Source organism: Budorcas taxicolor, chromosome 1 (assembly GCF_023091745.1).
Source record: "Budorcas taxicolor isolate Tak-1 chromosome 1, Takin1.1, whole genome shotgun sequence".
Classification (NCBI taxonomy): Eukaryota; Metazoa; Chordata; class Mammalia; order Artiodactyla; family Bovidae; genus Budorcas; species Budorcas taxicolor.
The window spans coordinates 24,593,822-24,617,639 of NC_068910.1; the positions used below are offsets into that span (position 1 = coordinate 24,593,822).

At 43.4% G+C, this 23,818-nt stretch overlaps 1 protein-coding gene and 1 non-coding gene across 2 annotated transcripts in view; one reads left to right on the top strand and one right to left on the bottom strand.

Moving 5' to 3' along the window:
* The window catches only part of MAGI1 (membrane associated guanylate kinase, WW and PDZ domain containing 1), a 642,797-nt gene that overhangs the window by 164,273 nt on the left and 454,706 nt on the right, over positions 1–23,818 (bottom strand). The gene's annotated exons all lie outside the window — the stretch shown is intronic.
* LOC128057869 (U6 spliceosomal RNA) lies at positions 9,437–9,543 on the top strand. Its single transcript, XR_008200343.1, has one exon. It is a non-coding gene; the product is annotated as a U6 spliceosomal RNA (small nuclear RNA).

Below are 23,818 nucleotides of genomic sequence, written 5' to 3' on the forward strand. Positions count from 1 at the left end.
AAACAAGACACACACACCAAGTACCATCAAACAGCAAATTCTCTCCTGCTATTGCCAAGGGGCCATCTGAAATGGATATCCCCATTCTCTGAGGAACGCGAACAACAACCAAAAAAAGATGCCTGTGTCCTTTTAACCTGGACCCGCATTTGTGATCACGGGCCAAAGCATATGTGCTCAATAATAGGGGTGTAATGAAACATATGTTAAATAACTCACTACAGCACAACTCGGGATCAAAAGCAGAGCAAACCTCGCAATGCTATTGCTAGACACAAAGGGAGCTGGCTTCCTTAGTACTTTAGCAGCTTGTGTACAACTAGTTAGCATATGAAGAGAGGCCCTGTGCCCATACCCACTTTCTGGAAATAAAAGCTGTCTGTCATCAATATAAATAGTTTGCATACCAGTAGTTTCTAATTAACCTTTCCCCAGTGGTTTTGACCACAAGGGCCTTTTCCTTCTGAGCCTCAGGAGCCAGAGGACTAACTCTAGACTCATAGCCCTTGCTTTTAAAGGGATTTCAATTCTGGATTTGAGTATCACCTCTGCTACTTAGGAGCTTTGTGAACTTGGGTCAGTAACTTAACTTCTCTTGCTTTGCCATATACTTAGAAAAGGCATAATAGCTCTCTCATAAGACCAATGAGAATATGAGGTTAAATAATGGATGGAAGTGCTTGTCACCATGAAGTGCTTAAGGGAAAGTCACAAAGCCTGTACACCCAATGACAACCAGTAGTTAGACTTTCAGTAACAGGTATGTCATGATAACTATTCTAGATCAACTATCACAGACAATAGAAGAGTCTTCTTAATTTATATTTGCCTTCCTGGACCACTCTACCCTGAAGAAATACAAACCTCTTTGAAATTCAGTTCAGTTGCTGAGTCGTGTCCGACTCTTTGCGACCCCATGGACTGCAGCATGCCAGTCTTCCCTGTCCATCACCATCTCCCAGAGCTTGCTCAAACTCATGTCCAGAGAGTCAATGTTGCCATCCAACCATCTCATCCTCTGTCATCCCCTTCTCCTCCTACCTCCAATCTTCCCAGCATCAGAGTCTTTTCCCCACGAGTCAGTTCTTTGCATCAGGTGGCCAAAGTATTGGAGTTTCAGCTTCAGCATCAGTCCTTCCAACGGATATTCAGGACTGATTTTCTTTAGCATGGACTGGTTGGATCTCCTTGCAGTCCAAGGGACTCTCAAGAGTCTTCTCCAACACCACAGTTCAAAAACATCAATTCTTCAGTACTCAACTTTCTTTATAGTCCAACTCTCACATTCATACATGACTACTGGAAAAACCATAGCTTTGATTAGATGGACCTTTGTTGGCAAAGTAATGTCTTTGCTCTTTAATATGCTGTCTAGGTTGGTCATAACTTTTCTTCCAAGGAGCAAGAGTCTTTTAATTTCATGGCTGCAATCACCATCTGCAGTAATTTTGGAGCCCCCAAAAATAAAGTCTGTCACTGCTTCCACTGTTTCCCCATCTATTTGCCAATAGATCTTAGCTTTAAAAAAAAAAAAAAAAATTCAAACAAGGACTTTCCTCTTTTCACTTAAAGGAAACACTTCATGGCTCCTCTTTAGCACATCTAAACTGCCAGTATCACTCCTCTTGTGCTTTGAGGCAATTATTGAATAAAATAAGGATCAATCAAACACAAACACTTTGAGAGCAGGACAGCCAACCTGGCAACCAAGAGGGCTACTATTATTAAGTGACAAATGGACAGAACTCGCTGGACAAAAGGATGATTCCATGTAGGTGGGACAGAGCAGGATGCCCGGAGACCTCTTCATGCAACACAGAATGGTGCACAATTTAAAACTAGTACATAGTTTACTTCTAGAATTTTCCAATTGACATTTCTGGACCATGGTTGATCTCAGGTAACAGAAACCAAGGAACACAAAACTAAATAACTATATCTTCTCATTCTGCTTTATTATTTCTTATCAAAACATGTACCACTCCCTGGCATTGTATATTTATTAGGGGGTTATTTTCTGTATCCACACTCCATAATGTAAGGTTGGTTGAGCTCACTGCTATGCCCCCCAGTTCCCATAACTGTGTCTGGCTAAAAAGAAGCCCTCAATAAAAATCTGGAGGATGATAGAATGAAGTGAAGTCAAAAAGTATAAGGGTTATAAATTTATGTATTTGTTCTGGGGAGAAGGGTGTCTTTGATAAAAGTATTTTTAATATTGCAGGTTATTTTAAGTCAAACAGGATATCCTCTACTTAGGCAAGAAATATTTATTGGAAGTACAAAATGCTACCTTCTAGGCATGGACGAAGAGCTAATGATTAATCAGATCCTGACCTTAAACAGGTTTTAGAATAATCTGGTTTCTATACACTTTTACTGCTACTGCTAAGTCACTTCAGTCGTGTCCGACTCTTTGCGACCCCATAGAAAGCAACCCACCAGGCTCCCCCGTCCCTGGGATTCTCCAGGCAAGAACACTGGAGTGGGTTGCCATTTCCTTCTCCAATGCATGAAAGTGAAAAGGGAAAGTGAAGTCGCTCAGTCGTATCTGACTCTTAGCGACCCCATGGACTGCAGCCTACCAGGCTCCTCTGTCCATGGGATTTTCCAGGCAAGAGTACTGGAGTGGGGTGCCATTGCCTTCTATACACTGGGGTGCATCAAAGTGAAAGTGAAAGTCGTTCAGTCATATCCAACTCTATTCGACCCCATGGACTATACAGACTATGGAATTCTCCAGGCCAGAACACTGGAGTGGGTAGCCTTCCCTTCTCGAGGGGATCTTCCCAACCCATGGATTGAACCCAGGTCTCCCACATTGCAGGCAGATTCTTTACCAGCTGAGCCACCAGGGAAGCCCAAGAATACCGGAGTGGGAACCATATCCCTTTTCCAGCGGATCTTCCTGACCCAGGAATTGAACTGGCGTTTCCTGCACTACAGGCAGATTCTTAACCAACGGACCTATTGGGGAAGCCCTGGGGTGCATCAAAGTACAGTAATGCTTCTTTCGCTAGAACTGCCCTTCGCCATCCTCCTATGTGATGAAAGCAAAGGCGGCCACATCGCTAAATTGTAACAACGAGTGTGCAGGGAGAAGGATGGAGGAAGCAGATGTAGAGAGACGCAGCAGCTGAAAGAGGATGTCAGGGCTCCCCACAGCGCTGCCAATCCCAGTTTCCAACTGGCACCGAATCCCTGGGTGGCACAAGAACCAGCAATTCTGAGGGGGCGGGGGTGGCGGGGAATAATTAGGCACTGGATAAGAAGAACTTCTTTAAAGTGTATACCTTCCTAGGGAAAACTAGGCGAAAGAAAGAAACAGAAACCTAAACATACATTAAAACATGAAGATGTCTCTCATAACCAGGTAAAAAGTAAAACCTGATAACTTTATGGGGGATAATAAACAAGCAACTATCTAATGTCAGTTCAGTTCAGTTCGGTCGCTCAGTCATGTCCAACTCTTTGCAACCCCATGAATCGCAGCATGCCAGGCCTCCCTGTCCATCACCAACTCCGGGAGCTCACTCAGACTCGCGTCCATCAAGGTGGAGATGCCATCCAGTCATCTCATCCTCTGTCATCCCCTTCTTCTCCTGCCCCCAATACCTCCTAACATGAGAGTCTTTTCATGGCCAGAGTACTGGAGTTTCAGCTTTAGCATCATTCCTTCCAAAGAAATCCCAGGGCTGATCTCCTTTAGGATGGACTGGTTAGATCTCCTTGCAGTCCAGGGGACTCTCAAGAGTCTTCTCCAACACCACAGTTCTAAAGCATCAATTCTTCGGTGCTCAGCCTTCTTCACAGTCCAACTCTCACATCCATACATGACCACTGGAAAAACCATAGCCTTGACTAGCCAGACCTTTGTTGGCAAAGTAATGTCTCTGCTTTTCAATATGCTATCTAGGTTGGTCACAACTTTTCTTCCAAGGAGTAAGTGTCTTTTAATTTCATGGCTGCAGTCACAATCTGCAGTGATTTTGGAGCCCCCCAAAATAAACTCTGACACTGTTTCCACTGTTTCCCCATCTATTTCCCATGAAGTGATAGGACCAGATGCCATGATCTTAGTTTTCTGAATGTTGAGCTTTAAGCCAACTTTTTCACTCTCCTCTTTCACTTTCATCAAGAGGATCTTTAGTGCTTCTTCACTTTCTGCCATAAGGGTGGCGTCACCTGCATATCTGAGGTTATTGATATTTCTCCCGGCAATCTTGATTCCAGCTCGGGCTTCTTCCAGTCCAGCGTTTCTCATGATATACTCTGCATATAAGTTAAATAAGCAGGGTGACAATATACAGCCTTGATGTACTCCTTTTCCTATTTGGAACCAGTCTGTTGTTCCATGTCCAGTTCTTACTGTTGCTTCCTAACCGGCATATAGGTTTCTCAAGAGGCAGGTTAGGTGCTCTGGTATTCCCATCTCTTTCAGAATTTTCCACAGTTTATTGTGATCCACACAGTCAAAGGCTTTGGCATCTAATGTCAAGATACTATTTAATGATAAAAAATAAGTACTTGAGCAAAATCAGATTTATGTAAGGTCATATTCATAATTTCACATTAAATGTAAAAAGCAGGACACAAAAGTACATTAGATATTATGGGAAATCCTGAATGAACTTTCTGACCTAAAAAATATAAAAACATATATACACATATATATGCACACATATTTATACACATTATTTATACAAACACACACGAAGAGAGAGTATATATATATATGGAAAGAAAGATACAGAAGTGGATATAGCTAAGGAAAATATAGCTGTGTTCCAAATGATGATTCCTAGTTTATGTAATTAATTAAGAACCATTTATTCTTGGTATCTTTTCGTACTTTTCAGATTTTCTTTTTGTACTTTTCAGACAAAATATTGTAATTTACTTTAGAATATTACTCAAGCACTTATGAAATATTCTGTTTAGTCAACAGTTCAGTTCAGTCGCTCAGTCGTGTCCGACTCTTTGCAGCCCCATGAACTGCAGCACGCCAGGCTTCCCTGTCCATCACCAACTCCTGGAGTTCACTCAAACTCATATCCATCAAATCAGTGATGCCATACAACCATCTCATCTTCTGTCATCCCCTTCTCCTCCTGCCCCCAATCCCTCCCAGCATCAGAGTTTTTTCCAGTGAGTCAACTCTTTGCATGAGGTGGCCAAAGTATTGGAGTTTCAGCTTTAGCATCAGTCCTTCCAAAGAACATCCAGGACTGATCTCCTTTAGAATGGACTGGTTGGATCTCCTTGCAGTCCAAGGGACTCCCAAGAGTCTTCTCCAACACCACAGTTCAAAACCAGGGGTGGCAGCTGGGAGGAGCTACGCCACACCCGAGGCCAGTGGTGGCAGCCGAGAGGAGCAACCCCACGTCCAAGGAGCAGTGGCTGCAGGGGTGCAGGAGGGCCGAGAGGAGCTACTCCATGTTCAAGGTCAGGAGGAGCAGCGGTGAGGAGATACCCCTCATCCAAGGTAAGGAGCAGCGGCTGTGCTTTGCTGGAGCAGCCATGAAGAGATACCCCATGTCCAAGGTAAGAGAAACCCAAGTAAGATGGTAGGTGTTGCAAGAGGGCATCAGAGGGCAGACAAACTGAAACCATACTCAAAGAAGACTAGTCAATCTAATCACACTAGGACCACAGCCTTGTCTAACTCAATCAAATTAAGCCATGCCGGCGGGGCCACCCAAAACGGGCGGATCATGGTGGGAGGTCTGACAGAATGTGGTTTATTCACAACTAAATACCAAATGCTTTCAAAACAATCAGGAAAATACTTATAGTTGAACCAGTTGGTTTATTCCTCATTGCAACAGGGAGAGTGCACACTTTGAGGTTTGTGGGTGGTTCAAGAACACGGTGGACTTCCCAGGTGGTTCAGATAGTAAAGAATCCACCTGCAATGCAGGAGACCAGGGTTCAATCCCTCGGTCAGAAAAAACCCCTGGAGATGGGAATGGCTACCCACTCCAACATTATTGCCTGGAAAATCCACTGGACAGAGGAACCTGGTGGGGCAACAGCCCATGAAGTCACAAAGAGGCAGACATGACTGAGCGACTAAGCATATCAACAAGACGGTACTGCAGAGGGTTTTTAGTCCTGAGACATGTGGGCATGAGGCAAGTGACTTCAGGGGATGTGAGGGAAGGTTCAGGAAGTAAGGCTTCCTTCCAAACTGGATGCTATTAGAAAGTGGAGACAATTTTGTTTGCATATTCGAATAAATCTTAGAATACTGCATCTGTAACTATAAAAATCAAGAAGCAGCAGTGAGTCATATTAGTCAGAGGGAGGGGATGTACCATCATTTTGGTGGTCTGAACAACATTTACGTCTTTGGCCATGCAGAGACATGATTATGAGTGGTCTTGTCCTGACTCATCTTTCACATCAGTAACAAGGACTCACTGATAGCAGCAGGCCAGCTCCAGAATCTCAAGGAACAGATAGGCTGTTAAAAGTATCGAGGAAAAAGTATTGTGATATGTGTTATCTCTGATAACAAACACACTGAAAACTCAGGGGTTATTTTATAAATTAAGTAATACATGTGAGTTCGACTGAGGAGTTAAAAACTACTATATACATATTAAGGTGGTGCTAACATCTTCACGATCATTGTCATCTGTATCAATCTTTTCTAAGACGTAAGAAATAAGAATCAGTATTCTTTCAGAGGTCAGCAACGGAAACTTGTACACTGGTTTTACTCTACCGAGACAGTTAAGGATGGTAAAAATTAAGGCCCAGATCTTTAAAACGGATAGATACTAAATATTTAGACAACTTTTAAAACATCTATTTCTTAACTGTAACATGTATCCTTAAAAATCCATAAGAAAGAAAGAAGTGTAATACCTATCCCCAAATACAGTAACTAAAAGAAACTTAAAGATTGAGGGGGAAGAGGAGCAAAGGTGAAACAGAATGATGGGTGCAACAAACTTTCAATGGTCCAGTCAGAAACAAAACAAAGCAATGAGAGAAAGCAAGTATCACACACTATTAATATCTGAGCCTACAAACAGTATTAAAAAGCTACAGAACTCTTGAGAGCTTCCTCCTGTATTCTCATGGGCCATCTCATATTTTGGAGATGATCTCCTTACAGAACCTACATAAGGGTCGGAATTCTGAAAGTACATGTAAGATGTTTTTCAAAAATTAGGGAAGTACTTGTCCTGAAGCAAAAACTGCTTAATTTGAGACTAGTCGTTATTGTTATGAAACTAAAATTCTTATTATGGCAGAAAGTGAAGAGGAACTAAAGAGCCTCTTGATGAAAGTAAAACAGCAGAGTGAAAAATTTTGCTTAAAACTCAACATTCAGAAAACTAAGATCATGGCATCTGGTCCCACCACTTCATGGCAAATAGATGGGGAAACAGTGGAAGCAGTGACAGACTTTATTTTGGGGGGGCTCCAAAATCACAACAGATGGTGACTGCAGCCATGAAATTAAAAGACACTTGCTCCTTGGAAGGAAAGCTATGACCAACCTCTAGACAGCATATTAAAAAAGCAGAGACATTACTGACAAGTTCCATATCGTCAAAGTTTTGGTTTATCCAGTAGTCATGTATGGATGTGAGAGTTGGACCATAAACAAGGCTGAGTGCTGAAGGATTGATGCTTTTGAACTGTGGTGTTGGAGAAGACTCTTGAGGGTCCCTTAGATTGCAAGGAGATCAAACCAGTCCATCCTAAAGAAAATCAGTCCTGAGTATTCATTGGAAGGACTGATGCTGAACCTGAAGCCCCAGTACTTTGGCCTGATGGGAAGAAATGACTCATTGGAAAAGACTCTGATGCTGGGAAAGATTGAAGGTAGGAGGAGAAGGGGATGACAGAGGATGAGATGGTTGGATGGCATCACTGACTCTCTGGACATGAGTTTGAGCAAGCTCTGGGAGATGTTGATGAACAGGGAAGACTGGCATGCTGCAGTCCATGGGGTCGCAAAGAGCTGGACATGACTGAGCGACTGAACTGAACTGATGTGACTCATAGTTTAGCAATCCATTCATTACAAAATAAATTGGGGTTCCTGAGAGGGACCATGCTTTGTATAAGGCATGAAGGGGCATGAAACCTGTTCTAATAGACAAAAAAAGAGACTGCCTCATGAGCAACTCCAAAGGCAGGACAATGAATCAATGTAGGAATTACATCCAGTAGACACCTCTCAAAAAAAAAAAAATTCCAGTCCTATCATCATATCAAAGAGTTGCATGTGTGACTTGCTAAGTCACTTCAGTCGTGTCCAACTCTTTGCAACCCCATGGACCGTAGCCTTCCAGGCCCCTGGTCCATGGGATTCTCCAGGCAAGAACACTGGAGTGGGTTGCCATCTCCTCCTTCAGGGGGTCTTCCTAACCCAGGGATCATACCTGAGCCTCTTACGTCTCCTGCATTGGCAGGTGAGTTCTCTACCACTAGCTCCACCTGGGAAGTCCTATCAAAGGGTTCCAAGTATTTAAATAAGGCAAAGAAATTAAACAGCATATAATAAAAGAATAACAGAAAGGGTTAGTTAAATAGAACACTGGGGAAAATTAGGTACTCTTTACTTTTCAGTGTTTGACTAGTACATGTGCAAAATGGGGAAGGGTTTAAAAAATAAAACAACAATCAACCAACCAGCAAACACAAAAATTCCCTCCCACCCCTAGCCCTACATTTGTAAACAAATATACATTCACTCATTCAAAAACATACATGGCATTGAACTATAAACTCTGTGCAATACCTTGTTTTGCCTCAATGAACAACATTCACTTATTCAGTCAGTGATTTACTAAGCATCTATTACATAGCAAGCACTACTGTACAGGGGCTGGAGAGCTGATCAAAATGGATAAAATCCTGAAACTCATGGAGTTGACACTGCAGTATTACATTCTATATCAGCATATAAACCATACTTCATTCTCTCAAGGGGCTGTATTCACCCACTGTAAGTATATGCTGCTATGTCTTCAACCAGTCCCTTACTGATGGGCTTTTAGATCCTTTTCCAGTTAATGCATGCTTTTTTTTTAAAAAATAAATCTTGATCTTATGGCATTCTTTTCATTTATAAACAAATATTTGGGCCAAATTCTAAACAGCCACTTAAAACCAGTCAATTTACGTCAACATTGTATCTTGAAAATATTTTATTCATTAAGTTCTTTTCATTTAACCAGTATCTATAAAACCACATGGGAGAAGATCTTCTCCTAAAATTGTTTAACTAAGTTAAAATTCCAGTTGATTATTTGTAACAGTTTAGCAGAATATGTTACAGTTTTCCAGAACCCAGGAAGAAAGCAAATGTCATTACCAATCCTACCCCCCCCCCCCAACTGCCCCTTGCAACTATTAAGTGTGGTGCTAATTCTTCCAGCTGGTTTTCAGACAGCTTTAAAATTACCTTTGAGTGCTCGCTTCAGCAGCACATGTACTAAAATTGGAACGATACAGAGAAGGTTAGCATGGCCCCTGCGCAAGGATGACACGCAAATTCGTGAAGCGTTCCATATTAAAAAAAAAAAAAATTACCTTTGAAGTTTCCCTAACCCTTAAAAGTCAGAGTGACTGCTTTGCCAAGAGAAACAGAGCTCTTACTGAACAGGACAGAATTCACTTAGTACTTATCATTTCAAATGTCCATGTTCTGGGTGCAGGTGTGTGTGTGTGTGTGAATTCACTTAATACTTATCATTTCAAATGTACATGTTCTGGGTGCAGGTGTGTGTGTGTGTGAATTCACTTAGTACTTATCATTTCAAATGTACATGTTCTGGGTGCAGGTGTGTGTGTGTGTGTCCCACAACATCTGCAAAGGGTCCGTGATGCACCCACTCCAGTACTCTTGCCTGGAGTATCCTCATGGGCAGAGGAGCCTGGTGGGCTACAGTCCATGGGGTCGCAAACAGTCAGACATGACTGAAAGGCTAAGCACAGTATGCACTACGGCCCAGGGAGTAATTGCTGAACCATACAAATTCAGAAATGACAAAACAAAACCAAACCAGACACAGGAACCTGCACTGAGTCACCAAGAAAAAACCACAATCAAACCAAACCAAACAACAAACTCCAACAACGACGTTTCTTGAGTACTGTGTATGCCAGACCCTGTGTCAAGGGTTTTAAGTACACCTTCTCATGTGGTTGCAGGACAACCCCTCTACATATGTGAAAACTGAGGCTTAAGAGAAGTTTAGATATTTTGCCAAGTTCATTCAGCCCCTACATGGTAGGACTGAACGTAAACATGGACAGCCTTGGCTTTAAAATCTGTAACTGGTTATGACACTCTGTTCCTGCAACTACAAAATCCATTTAATAATTGTGTATAAATTATGTACCAGTCACTTAAAATGACAAACCATGGAAGAGTGATAAAGGTTAACTCACAATTCTACATATATTGGATCCAAGATTCAACCCCAGTCTATGTGACTCAACACTGAGTCTTCTTGAATCCACCTTGTGGAACCTCAGAATGATGATGCCATGACAGATTTTACTGCCCACCTTCCTCAAAGAAGAATAGTTAAGGCTATCAGCTCTGGACTAATACTGCCTAGATTCAAATCCCAGCAAGTGGTTACTGTGGACACCGGATAAATTAATCTCTGCATGTTTCCATTTATCTATTAGAGATTCTTGGTAGCTCTATGTATCAAAGAGGATAATATCTGTAAAGAGCTGAGAACTGTGTCCAGCCAATGCTTAGGCTCTCTAGACAGCTCACCACTAGGACAACACTGCCATTATTCATTCTAGAATAGAGCTACAATCACCTATCTTACATACAGATGACAGACGATGAGATGGTTGGATGGCATCACCAACTCAATGGACATGAGTCTGAGCAAGGGAGATGGTGAGGGACAGGGAAGCCTGGCGTGCTGCAGCGATGGATCGCAAAGAGTCTGACACAACTGAGCCACCAAACGACAAAATACAAACAACCACAAAACTACCTCAGGGAGCACAGCCTGGGGTTGAAACACATCATATGCTGTAGAAAAGGCCAACTGTGAAAATTCATTATTAGGAGAAAATTAAGGACAATATTCAACTGAGGAGTCACTGAGGAACTCCTGAACTCCCATCCAACAGCTCCTCAAGCAAGAACCACCAAACCCTGCTGAGAATTCACAGAACCTGCTAACGTGGATCTACTTCGGGCTGGAGGAAGAAACTCTGCCTTTGGCAGACTGGTGTGATTGCCAGGAGTTGCATTTCCTGTGAGTGGGCAGCGACGCCATGGCAACTAGAGCCACGGGATGTCTGGGGGCATCCCAGGTGAAATGGAGCCCTCACAGCTTCAGAGCGACCTTTTACCCACAGAAGAATCCCAACAGAGGAGGAGAAGGGCAGCTGACTGACAGCAAGCCAAGGACGTCTGGGGTGCCTTAGCATCCGTCCTTCTCTGTTGGGAGCCTTCAGCGGCTCAGAGTTGGGGTGGGGGGAAGAGGGCTTTACAATGGGGCTCAGCACAAAAGGCCCTCCTCCTCCTCAGCCCCTCTCCTTTTTCTCCAGCTGAGCCCAGTTATATGCAAACAACGCTCTAAAAGAAGCTCAAAATGCAGGCTACTGGATGGCTGAGGAAGGACAAGGTGGGGGAGCCAACAGTTCAGAGAGTGGCAGCAGGCCAGTGAAGTGGGGTCTGCAGGGACGGGAGGCAGCGGCGGGCGGTGGGGGGCGGGGGGAGAGGGCGCGACCCTGTCTTTTACCCAACTGGAAGCAAAGTAAAGCATCATCCCCCGGGCCCCCTGCCCTAAGCAGCGCGAGCCTGGAGCAGAGCGGCCGCTCTCATCCCCTTCCACCTGCCCCCACGCCGCAACCAAGGCTGTCCCCGCGTGGGGGCCTTGCCGCTCCGCTGTGCCGCCGGAGATGCTCGCCCAGAAAACATGGCTGAGTATCCGCGATGCGCGCGCGACGCGGGAGCGTTTTGGGGAGGGATGCGCCCGGCGCCCGGCCCGCAGCTGGGAGAGGTCGGAGGTGGGGAACTTGAACGCTTGGGCTGGAGGCAAGTGCAGCGCGTGCCAGCTGCTCCTTGGCGTGGCTCCTTCCTTCCTCCCTCCCTCTCCTTCCTCCCCTTTCCTCCTCCTTCCCGTCTTCCTGGCTTCCTCCCTTCTTCATCCCTGCCCAGCCTCCTTCCTGCCACCCGGACCCTCGTCCCTGCCCTCCTCCTGCTGTCACTCCCAAGCCAGGGGACAAAACCCGCCCGCCCGCGGTTACCTGCGGGCCCTCAGAGTGGCCCCAAGGTCTGCCTCGGTCACTGCCGGAGTCCAGGCGCGCACTCAGCCGCCGCCCGCCTCATCCCCGCGCATCTGAGCCGCCCCAGCGGCAGCTGCTCCTTTTATGGGGCCCGCAGGCAGAGGCAGTGCCCTGGCGTCCCCAGCCCGCTCGGGGCGGCAGCGTCGTCAATGTGCGCTATTCACACTCACGGGCCGCTGCTGGGTCCCTGGTAGTGAGCGGTGGCCTCCCGCCCACCCCCATCCACAGGGCCTGGGTAGGGGTGCGGAGGGGGTGGGGTGTGGATAAACAGGGCTTTCACGGTACCCAGCGTGGGAGGGGAGGTCACGTGGTCCCGGTCCAGGGTAACCAAGGAAATATGGGCCCACGAAGAGCTGCAACCTTGGAAACGGATGTGGAGACGGTGGTCAAACAGGAGAGTCAGATATACTTTAAAATATATCAGGAATAAAGTTGAACTTTCCTTCCTTATCATTATTTTATTTAAAATAACAATTCTTAAATAGCACCTGCCCTTTTACTAATGACTATGAGGAGCCTTTTATTCTCTCCTGGTACAGACTATTCTGAAAGTACTGTGCTGGTGTTCCAGTATACCACTGTGACCCTTTGGTTAATACAGATTGTCTCTTCACTCTTCAGGAAACTTAGATTGGCCCCAATCCATAGAATAAAAGCCAAACACCTTAGCTTAGCATTCAAGGTCCCTTAAAAAAAAAAGAAATCCTAAAAAGGGGGCCCAACTCTCTAGTTGCAAAGCCAATCCATCTCATCATTATGCAGCCCTGGAAAGGGGTAACTATTTGTCTGGCCTCTGAAAGATGAAAAGGATGAAGATCAAAGAGGTTAAGTAACAGTCAAAGGTCACTCAGCTAAGAGCTTGGAGCAATGTCTCCGACCAGTCCAAGTTCAAAGTCCTGAATCTTGGTCTCCCTGAGCATCTGCCTTTTGTGAACTTTTAAGGTCAAGGGGCATGCCTTTTGAACTCTGGAAAATACTTCACCTCTTCTCTGGCAAGGATAAACCTGAAAAAGGTGAGTTCCTTGGGCTAAGAGGGAAAAAAAAAACAGAGCTCCCTTTGAATCTATCACCTCACCTCAGCATTTCCTTTCGATTCATATAGAATTTTAGTTCTAATTTCAGGTGGAGTGCAGATGACTCCACCCCTATGGCAGAAAGTGAAGAGGAGCTAAAAAGCCTCTTGATGAAAGTGAAAGAGGAGAGTGAAAAAGTTGGCTTAAAGCTCAACATTCAGAAAACTAAGATCATGGCATCTGGTCCTATCACTTCATGGGAAATAGATGGGGAAACAGTGGAAACAGTGTCAGACTTTATTTTGGGGGGCTCCAAAATCACAACAGATGGTGATTGCAGCCATGAAATTAAAAGACGCTTACTTCTTGGAAGAAAAGTTAGGACCAACCTAGATAGTATATTCAAAAGCAGTGACATTACTTTGCCGACTAAGGTCCATCTAGTCAAGGCTATGGTTTTCCTGTGGTCATGCATGGATGTGAGAGTTGGACTGTGAAGAAGGCTGAGCGCCGAAGAATTGATGCTTTTGAACTGTGGTGTTGGAGAAGACTCTTGAGAGTCCCTTGGACTGCAAGGAGATCCAACCAGTCCATTCTGAAGAAGATCAACCCTGAGATTTCTTTGGAAGGAATGATGCTAAAGCTGAAGCTCCAGTACTTTGGCCACCTCATGCAAAGAGTTGACTCATTGGAAAAGACTCTGACGCTGGGAGGGATTGGGGGCAGGAGGAGAAGGGGACGACCGAGGATGAGACTGCTGGATGGCATCACAGACTCGGTGGACGTGAGTCTGAGTGAACTCCGGGAGATGGTGATGAACAGGGAGGCCCGGCGTGCTGCGATTCATGGGGTCACAAAGAGTCGGACATGACTGAGCGATTGAACTGAACTGAACTGTGGCGGTCGTGAGTGGAGCATTCACGGGAAGTCATCAATTTGACAACACTGGGGTTGGTCTCCAGCAAATGCACGTCACTGCCTGGGACCCCAAATCATCTCCCAAGGAAGAAGCCCTTAATGCAGTTATTTGAAACACTTTACATAATGTTAAAATGAAGTTTCCATGTGAGTTATACAAGCGGAGGACAATAAAATCCACATCGACGGTCTGAATGGGACTCCCTTCCAACGTGTGGAAAAATATTTGCCAAAAGAGCAAACACCACAGCCTATTTACTCCTGTGTCTTTTTTTCCCCCCAGCAGCCACAGGAGAAGGATTTGGCATGAGGGGATTCCCAGAGTGAACCTAACACAATTTCTCTAGTGGAGCTCATTAAAAGACTAGATAAGCCTGATTGTGATAAGATGGAGTAAAGGAATGTCTATGCTAATAACTCCAGACAGGTAAGGGGGCGGGTGGAGGTGATTGAGAGCCTTCTGTTGAAGTGAAAGTGACTTTCAGTTTCAAACAACTGTACTAGGGTATTCCGTGTGTAGAAAGGAGTGTCTGTAGTAAGTACACAGTGTTCCTGCTGAGAGGGTTCTCGCAGAAAGCCTGTAATTAGAAGCCCTGAAGTACCCACCTCTCCATGAAGAAGGCTGGAGGACAGCCTGCCAAGGTAATAGGGTTTGAGTGTGACTGTGTCTGTGTAAGAGTGAGAGAGAGTGTGTGTGTGTCCTCAGTCTCCATTCCCATCTAATTACCATATAATACCAAGGTTTATGAGTTTCCAGTGGTGGGGAAAAAAGAAATAAAAACAAAGGGAAACAAAAAAGCCACTTAACAGGACCCTAAAAAAACTGTGATTTAGAGAAAGAGATATTTGAACCCACATCCAAAAGCAGCTCATCTAACATGGAGGCAGGAGAGTGACTTAGCCTTTGAAGCAGCCAGCAGAATTCCTCCCCACTCTCAGATTCTAACCTTCTTGACTTATTTCATTTGCACTCATGGTAAACCTTCTTAGAAGCCCTCTCAATGCTGCTGGTATATGCCACTGAGAATAAGAAAATGAGGACTTGGTGGTGATGTCACCACCTTTTTGTCTGTCTCCACTCATATATATGAAAGTGGGCTTCTTCTGAACCAACCAAGCCTTTCTTGGGCTGATCCTCTGAATTACTTATTTCAGGAAGGGTCTGTGAGAACTGAAATTTGCATTTGTCTGGAAGGGATAGTTTGGCAAATCCAACTTAATTCTATAGTCACTCCTGAACCTTCGCAGTATCTCAAGGAGAGGCTCGTGCTCCCCCTTGGTAAGGTTTATGAGATGCATTGTGTGTACTAACCTAATTTATGTTTCCTATTCACAGATGGTAAATGTAAAGTTTCTCAAGGGGAAGAAATTACATCCCATACAACTTGGGGTTTGTGTTCATCTGTCCATGACTATAATACATCTCAGGTAGGTTTAGTCCCTACCCCAAAACAGAAATAGCTGGTCTTGACACTCAGTTGAAAAAGAAAAGATGACACTGTATATTTCAGCCAATTGTATTATCAATATTCTATCTCAAACAATAATATTGGTTGTGTTTTTTTTAACCCCTCAAAATGGATGGAAAAATTAGGTCTGATTTAATCTCTCTTAGCTCTGCATGGTATAACAATATTAAGTCATATGTTTGGAGTTTGAGTAGCTGGAGGCGGTTGCTACATCAAACTCAAATGGCCACCCAGAACTTATTTTCACTGTGGTAGGTATGTGTCTTCTCATACATTTTGGTGGTTGCTGTTTATTTTTTTAAGAGGAAGCATCACGGCGTTAACATCAAACAGATGTAATTGAGTTCGGCTTTGAATTTTTTTTTCTTAAAATACAATAACCTTTTGTTTTTATTTATTCAACACATATTTTTTGAGCACTTAGTATGTGTTGCATTGTTCTCAGCATTGGAGATACAACAGTGGACAGACAAAAACACCTGCCTTCATGCAATTATATTACTGTAGCTGACTAGACTCCTAATATCAACACTGTAAATGTATGCAGAACTGACCCACAATTATTAACCTTAATCATGGGGTAATAATATAACAGGAAATTCTAATTACTGAGTAAGCCTAGAAAACTTTTCCTTGGTTTTACGATATGTTATGGTTTAACTCTATTGACTTTCTTTTTTACTGGTTTTCATGACTAAGGCTACAAATTGACAAGGATGATCACTGTTTAGACCTTGACCTTGGAGCCTACCTGTCCTGAATGGATATCCCTAATCTACACTTGGCTCTGTGACCTTGAGGAAGGTACTCAATTCTGCTAATTCACAATTTCCCCATTTGTATTTTTTAATGGGAATAATAAGAATATGTCCCTTGAGATAATGTTGAGAATTAAAATGAGATGACATAAGCAAGTCATCTGGCCTAAATCAACATATCTCAACCTTTTTTCTCCCTCACTGACCCTATCAGTAAGTTTTTTAAGATTTCTTTTCCCCTAATCAATACCTGCCCCCTTCAATGAAATTTTAATACCACAGATATCTCGTATGGCTGTTTCGGTATTGTGTACTTATACACAAGAAGAATTTTTTTTTTTTTCACTTCCCAAAAACCCAATGTTTTTTCCCTTACAGGTGATATTGCTCCCCAATGAGAAAAGTTGGCTTAGAGCTTGGCACAGTGCTTGCTGAGTCTTAACCAATATAATAGTCATAGTAAAAATAAATAGAAGGCCCTGTGTCACCAGACTACAGAAGAGCATAAAGTCTGATAAAAAGCAAAAACCCATCAGCTCTGTTATCCAGGGAACCAAAGCCCAAATCCAGTATCACAGCCAGCAGCATCTGGAAGCTAGAGTTGAGCCCGAATCAGAAGATCTTCTTGCTGATGAGAAAAAGGCAAGATGCATAGCAGCAGGGCAGCTAGACAAGGTGTGATTACAACTCTTAATCAGTCAACACAGGTTACCCATCACTTACACATGCAGAGAAGAACCAAGATAGCACCAAAGTGCTCCCAGTTAGAGATGTGGGCACGGAGTTTTTTTCTGGCCTGAAAACTCCACTTCCCACTTTTCTCTCCATCCAAGTCTCACTCCTCCATCAAGTCCACCCAAAGCACCAATTCCTAATGATGTCTTTTTCAGTACAAAGTCTTTGCCAGGTTTCAGTCATCACACAAATCTAAGCTGAAGGACATTTACAGAATAACATATTACAGTTTATTTTAAAAAATGTTGAGGTATGAAAGACTAGGATTGGTTGAGGAGGAACTCCCCCAAATTGGAGAGTACAAGACATCTAAATATAATATGGTACCCTAGACTGGACCCTGAAACAGAAAAAGACTTCAGTGGGGAAAAAAAACAGTGAAATCCAAAGAGTCCTTAGTTAACAGTATTGTGTCAATGTTAATTTCTCAGTTTCGATCATTGTACATGGTTACATAAGAGGTTAACATTAGGGGAAGCTGGTTATGGCAAAACTTCATACTATTTCTGCAACTTTTCTCCATATTTAAATGATTTTGAAATAGTAAATTTAAGAAAGATGATGATTTGTTCATTCATTCTTGCATCAAGTGTGCCCAGAGGCTGGTAATCAGCAATGAACCAAGCAAAACAAAAATTCCTAATGCCATGGATATTATTCTATATTTTAGGGATTTTACCCTTTCTGAGTATAGCTATGGGGCAACACCCATGGGCCCGATCTTGTCTGTTACTGCTGTGCCATCCGTGTGCTCGTGCCACGCCCCCGTGCTGGGAGTGTAAGTTGCATACAGGCATATGGCTATATTCCTCTGCTTTTCTCCAGGGGAGTGGACGGGAGATGAGAGCTCTTAAGTCCACTGCATGGCAAGTAACATATGCCTAGAACAGTGCATAATACAGACTAGACCTTGGATAGGTAATACGAGATGCCATTTTTAAAAACATGAAAGCTTTTGACACAGAGCCTGTTCACAAAGTAACTGTTCAGGGACTTCCCTGGTGGTCCTATGGTTAGGACTCCATGCTTCCACTGCAGGGGGCATGGATTCAACCCTTGGTCAGGGAACTAAGTAAGATCCCACATGCAGCGAGGCCCAAAAAAACACACACACACAACAAAGTAGGTGTTCAATTACTATATTCCTTGGCTTGAACTTAAGAATGATCATCTGTTTGTCTCCTCAGACTTAAATGTTACAATTTTATGATATGTAATACTTAATTTCTTGACAAGTAGGAGTGTATGTATGTGTGTTAGAGAAATTGTGCGAGAGAATGATAGGGAATTTATTTTAGAGTCAGTGGGAAACAGAAACGGAGATCTGAACTGATACATCCTAATGGACTCTAACACTTCAAGAAACAAATTAAGTTGGGATTTAAAAGATTTCCCTAGATGGGACTTCCCTAGTAGCTCAGATGGTAAAGTGTCTTCCTGCAATGCAGGAGACCCAGGATCTTTGATCCCTGGGTCTGAATACCCCCTGGAGAAGGAAATGGCACCCCACTCCTATACTGTTGCCTGGAAGATCCCATGGATGGAGGAGCATGGTACGCTACAGTCCGTGGGGTCGCAAAGAGTCGGACGTGACTGAGTGACTTCACTTTCTTTCTTTCTTTATAAGATTTCAACAACATGCTTTAAAAGACAAGGATGATAATCAACAGAGAAATGCCAAGAAATCCCTGTCATACTTACCAGATTTTAGCTACTTACACATAAATTAGAACAAAAAAATCCCAAACCTGTCAGATGGTTCTTAAAATGCAGTGTGCTTTTGTGGATAAGTGTGGAATTACATTTTTGTTGGTAAAGACCTTCCTGTTCATCCCTGTACCCTAACCATCTGACACACTTCCTTAGTACATGTAATGATGTGTGTAAGTTCAGGGTCAGGCCCATCATGTAGTCCATACACCTGGTCCTTTTTCCACGATTCACTCTATTAGCAAATGTCACCTCCATCCACCCCATTCTAGAAGCCAGAACCTCACCAATCAGCCTGGATAACCCTGGCAGGTACATCTCGAAGTTCTGACAAATTTTCCTCCTAAATACGTTTCACGTCTGTCCACGACTGTCTCTGCTGCTAACGTTCTCATCCACCATGATCTTTAGCCTGGACAATTATAATACCTTCTAAACTGGTTTCCCAACCTATAATCTATCTTGCTTATAGCAGAAAGAGAGACTTAAAAAACATTTTTTTTTTTAAGTAAATCTGATCATGTCATTTACCAACTTAAGTCTCCCAAGAAGAAAATCTTCAATTCGACCTAAAAGGACATGCTTGGTCTTGTCTCTGCCAACCTCTCCAGCATTCTCTCTCAGCACATGATTTCTGTCTCTTTCTCTGCTGTCTTCACTAGCAATCATTCACTGTTTCAAAACATACCAAACTGGGACCACCCGGTAAAGGCTTTCCACCAAATCACCCTCATTCCACCTACTCAACTTTTGTGTCTCACTTAAACAGCACTTTCTCATAAAAGACCTGCAACAACGCCCCACGTTCAGTGAGTTGGTGACCTCAAAGATAACCTTTAATGATGTCCATTTCTCGGTATTCAGACTATTATATACTCTCCACTCACAGGTACCAGGGTTGGTCTATGTGACAAATAGTTGGGAAAAGTGATGGTCTTTCACTTCCAAGGGTGGGTTATAAGACAGTACCACTTCCATCTTGGTCATTTGTGTGCACTCTCGGTCTCCTGTTGGACTGTTTAGGGAAGGCAGCTGTCATCACGTAAGCATTTGAGAACTGAAGCCTTCTGCCGAGGGATACATAATGATCTTCAAAGTACATTCTTTAGCCTCAGTTGAACTTCCAGATCATGGTAGCCCCAGTCATCTGACTTTATCCTTTTCAGAATATATGAAGTAAGTCCACCCAGCTACACCACTTCCAGATTTTTGACACTCAGAATTGAGACCCTGAGATTAAATATTTGTTGTTTTACATTGCTAAGTTTTAGGGTAATTTGACTGGTGTAACTTACACAGCAATAGATAATCAACACACTTAGTTAGATAGCCAGGTCATACCCTCTCACAGAATCTTAGTGCTTCCTCTCCTTTCTTGTGCATATAGTATTTGGTAAGTACATATTTATGGAAGTAAATGCATCAGTGTTGGTCTCTTCATCAGTTTTGTCTCTCCATCTCACCATGGTGTTTCTAGAATTTTGCACAAGGCACAAAGTGCACCATCAAAAACATTCAGTTCAGTTCAGTTCAGTCGCTCAGTCGTGTCTGACTCTTTGCAACCCCATGAATCGCAGCATGCCAGGCCTCCCTGTCAATCACCAACTCCAGGACTTCACTCAAACTCATGTCCATCGAGTCAGTGATGCCATCCAGCCATCTCATCCTCTGTCGTCCCCTTCTCCTCCTGCCCCCAATCCCTCCCACCATCAGGGTCTTTTCCAATGAGTCAGCTCTTCGCATGAGGTGGCCAAAGTATTGGAGTTTCAGCTTTAGCATCAGTCCTTCCAATGAACACCCAGGACTGATCTCCTTTAGAATGGATTGGGTAGATCTCCTTGCAGTCCAAGGGACTCTCAAGAGTCTTCTCCAACACCACAGTTCAAAAGCATCAATTCTTCAGTGCTCAGCTTTCTTCACAGTCCAACTCTCACATCCATGCATGACCACAGGAAAAACCATAGCCCTGACCAGACGGGCCTTTGTTGGCAAAGTAATGTCTCTGCTTTTCAATATGCTATCTAGGTTGGTCATAACTTTCTTCCAAGGAGTAAGCATCTTTTAATTTCATGGCTGCAGTCACTATCTGCAGTGATTTTGGAGTCCAAAAAAATAAAATCTGCCAGTGTTTCCACTGTTTCCCCATCTATTTCCCATGAAGTGATGGGACCAGATGCCATGATCTTCGTCTTCTGAATGTTGAGCTTTAAGCCAACTTTTTCGCTCTCCTCTTTCACTTTCAACAAGAGGCTTTTTAATTCCTCTTCACTTTCTGACACTAGGATTCTATTTTCAAAGTCATATACCGGGAAGATTTTCCTTCAGTAACGTAATCACCTTGTTAAACTTGCTTTTGGTAGGGAGTCACTATACATAACATGAGCCCTAGATGTAGTCAGTAATTAATATGAGAGATCCATGTAAACAAGTACCCAAACACAGCCTCATCCACCATTACTGTCACTCTGCAGCATACCTTCAACAGGGAACACTGGCTGTCAAACCCAATAGGCTAATCATAACAATAAAATAGCATCTGATCCCGATTTGGCCAGATTGCACTTTCCCTCCTGTCACTGTCATGGAGATCTATGGAAGTCCGGGGCACTAATAGACTTTCTCACCCCTGAAGGATAATTATCAGAGTACTGCATGTTAAGCACAATGTCTTCCTAAGAACTAGAGGTAAATGCTCTCAATACCCAACCAGGGGACTAAGTGCCCTAACTTGTTTCTATTTTTAATTGGTTGATTTTCATTCAACCAAAGATGAAAACCACGTTGTTGGTCTCCCCTCTGTAACATAAAAACTGCTGGTCATAAAGGGAATCATCTTTGAAGTAAAATACAGCCAGCAGTACGCCCAAAGAGATGTGACAGGCCATCAATACCCAGTGTTAACTCAAAGCTGATGATATATTTTATTCTCTCCTTGCACAATGCACCTTCAGCTACTTCCCCACTTAAGGTCTTATGGGTAGACAAGGGGAACAAAAGGCCCACGATTCACTTCCAAGAAACACAGGGCTTTAGCCATCACTTCCAGTGTGTTGAATGTGGAAGCTAGAGTTGTGCAGCCTTTCTTGAATACCTACTTTCAACAGCGGCGCTTGCTTAAAACAAAAAAAATCTGGATTTTTGACCCCATCTCGATACATTCAGTCAGAATTTGCAGAGAAAGAGCCGTGGAATCAGCCTTTTTAACAAGTAACTGAAGAAATGGACTCTACTGCCAGGCCTAAAAGCACATAAAAGGCATAAAAGTTGATCCATTGGAATAAATTTTTGCTTCAGTACAGATGCAGTCCACTTTTTGAAAATGTTACAGGCAAAGCATCCTCTACAAGTAAGTCTTACTGCAACAACACAACCAGTACGATAGATATATAAAGATAGAGGAAAAAAGTTATTTGATCTATGAGATGTAGCAAAAGCAGCTGTTAGAGGGAAGTTCCTAGTGATACAAGCCTTCCTGAAAAAGCAAGAAAAATCTCAGATAAACAACCTAACCCACCACATAAAAGAGTGAGAAAAAGAAGAACAGATAAAACCTAAAGTCAGTAGAAGGGAGGCAACAATAAAGATTGGATGGGGTGGTGGTGTAGTTGCTAAGTCGTGTCTGACTCTTGTGACCCTATGGACTGTAGCCCGCCAGGCTCCTCTGTCCATGGGGTTTCCCAGGCAATAATACTGGAGTGGTTTGCCATTTCCTTCTCGAGAAGATCTTCCCAACCCAAGGATAGGACCCACATCTCCTACACTGCAAACAAATTCTTTGCCACTGAGCCACCAGGAAAGTCCCAATAGAGATTGGAGAGGAAATAAAAACAACTTGTTTGAGGCACTTCAGTGTCAAACCTGGTGCTCTCCTTATTTCTGTGAAGTGAAGTTGCTCAGTCGTGTCTGACTCTTTGCGACCCCATGGACTGTGGCCTTCCAGGCTCCTCTGTCCATGGGATTTTCCAGGCAATATAATGGAGTGGATTGCCATTTCGTTCTGCAGGGGATCTTCCCAACCCAGGGACTGAACCCGGGTCTCTCACACTGTAGACAGACACTTTACCATCTGAGCCACCAGGGAAGTCCAACTTTGATCTTATTTCTGTAACAGGCTCTATACCTTAGGGTTTTATCAAGACTTTATACCTCTATGTAGAAAAATATTTCACAGATCTTCAAACATGACTAAGAACATATAACTCAGAACATATAACATTGATTTTTTTATATTAGTAACACTTCCCTATTTGGCATAGGTTTGAGTTATAAAGAAGGTCTCATTTTATCAAAGTATTTTGAGAGCTATTTTACCCCCTCCATATGTGTATTCAGTCCTTTATCCTCAGTACCAGGGCCCCATTTACAGTATCTATGGTTGGGGCAAAGGAAAAGTAAGGATTCTACCCAGATTAAAGTGGAGGATATTAGCAATGGATAAACTAATAATTCAAAAAAGTTCTATTTCGCCTGTTTTTCACAAACGAAAAAACCACCACACAGGAAAATCTAAACTCAAGAAGCAATATCCTAGTATCTGCTTAGCTGGAAGTCAAAGAACCCTGAGATGTTTGGGAAAGAGCTCTGAGGCAGAGGCCCATGTGTGCGTGCATGCTAAGTCACTTCAGCCGTGTCTGACTCTTTGCGATCCTATGGACTGTAGCCCGCCAGACTCCTCTGCCCATGCAATTCTCTAGGCATGAATACTGGACTGGATTGCCATGCCCTTCTCCAGGGGATCTTCCTGACCCAGGGATTCAACCTGTATCTCCTGCATTGGCAGACAGCCAACTAGAGCCACGTGGGAAGCCCAAGAGTCCATGGCCCTCCTGAAATCACAGTCAGACTCTGATATTATGCTCTCATGAGCACTATTTGTTGGAGAGGATTGATGGATTTCATCCTACTATTAAAAAAACTTCTG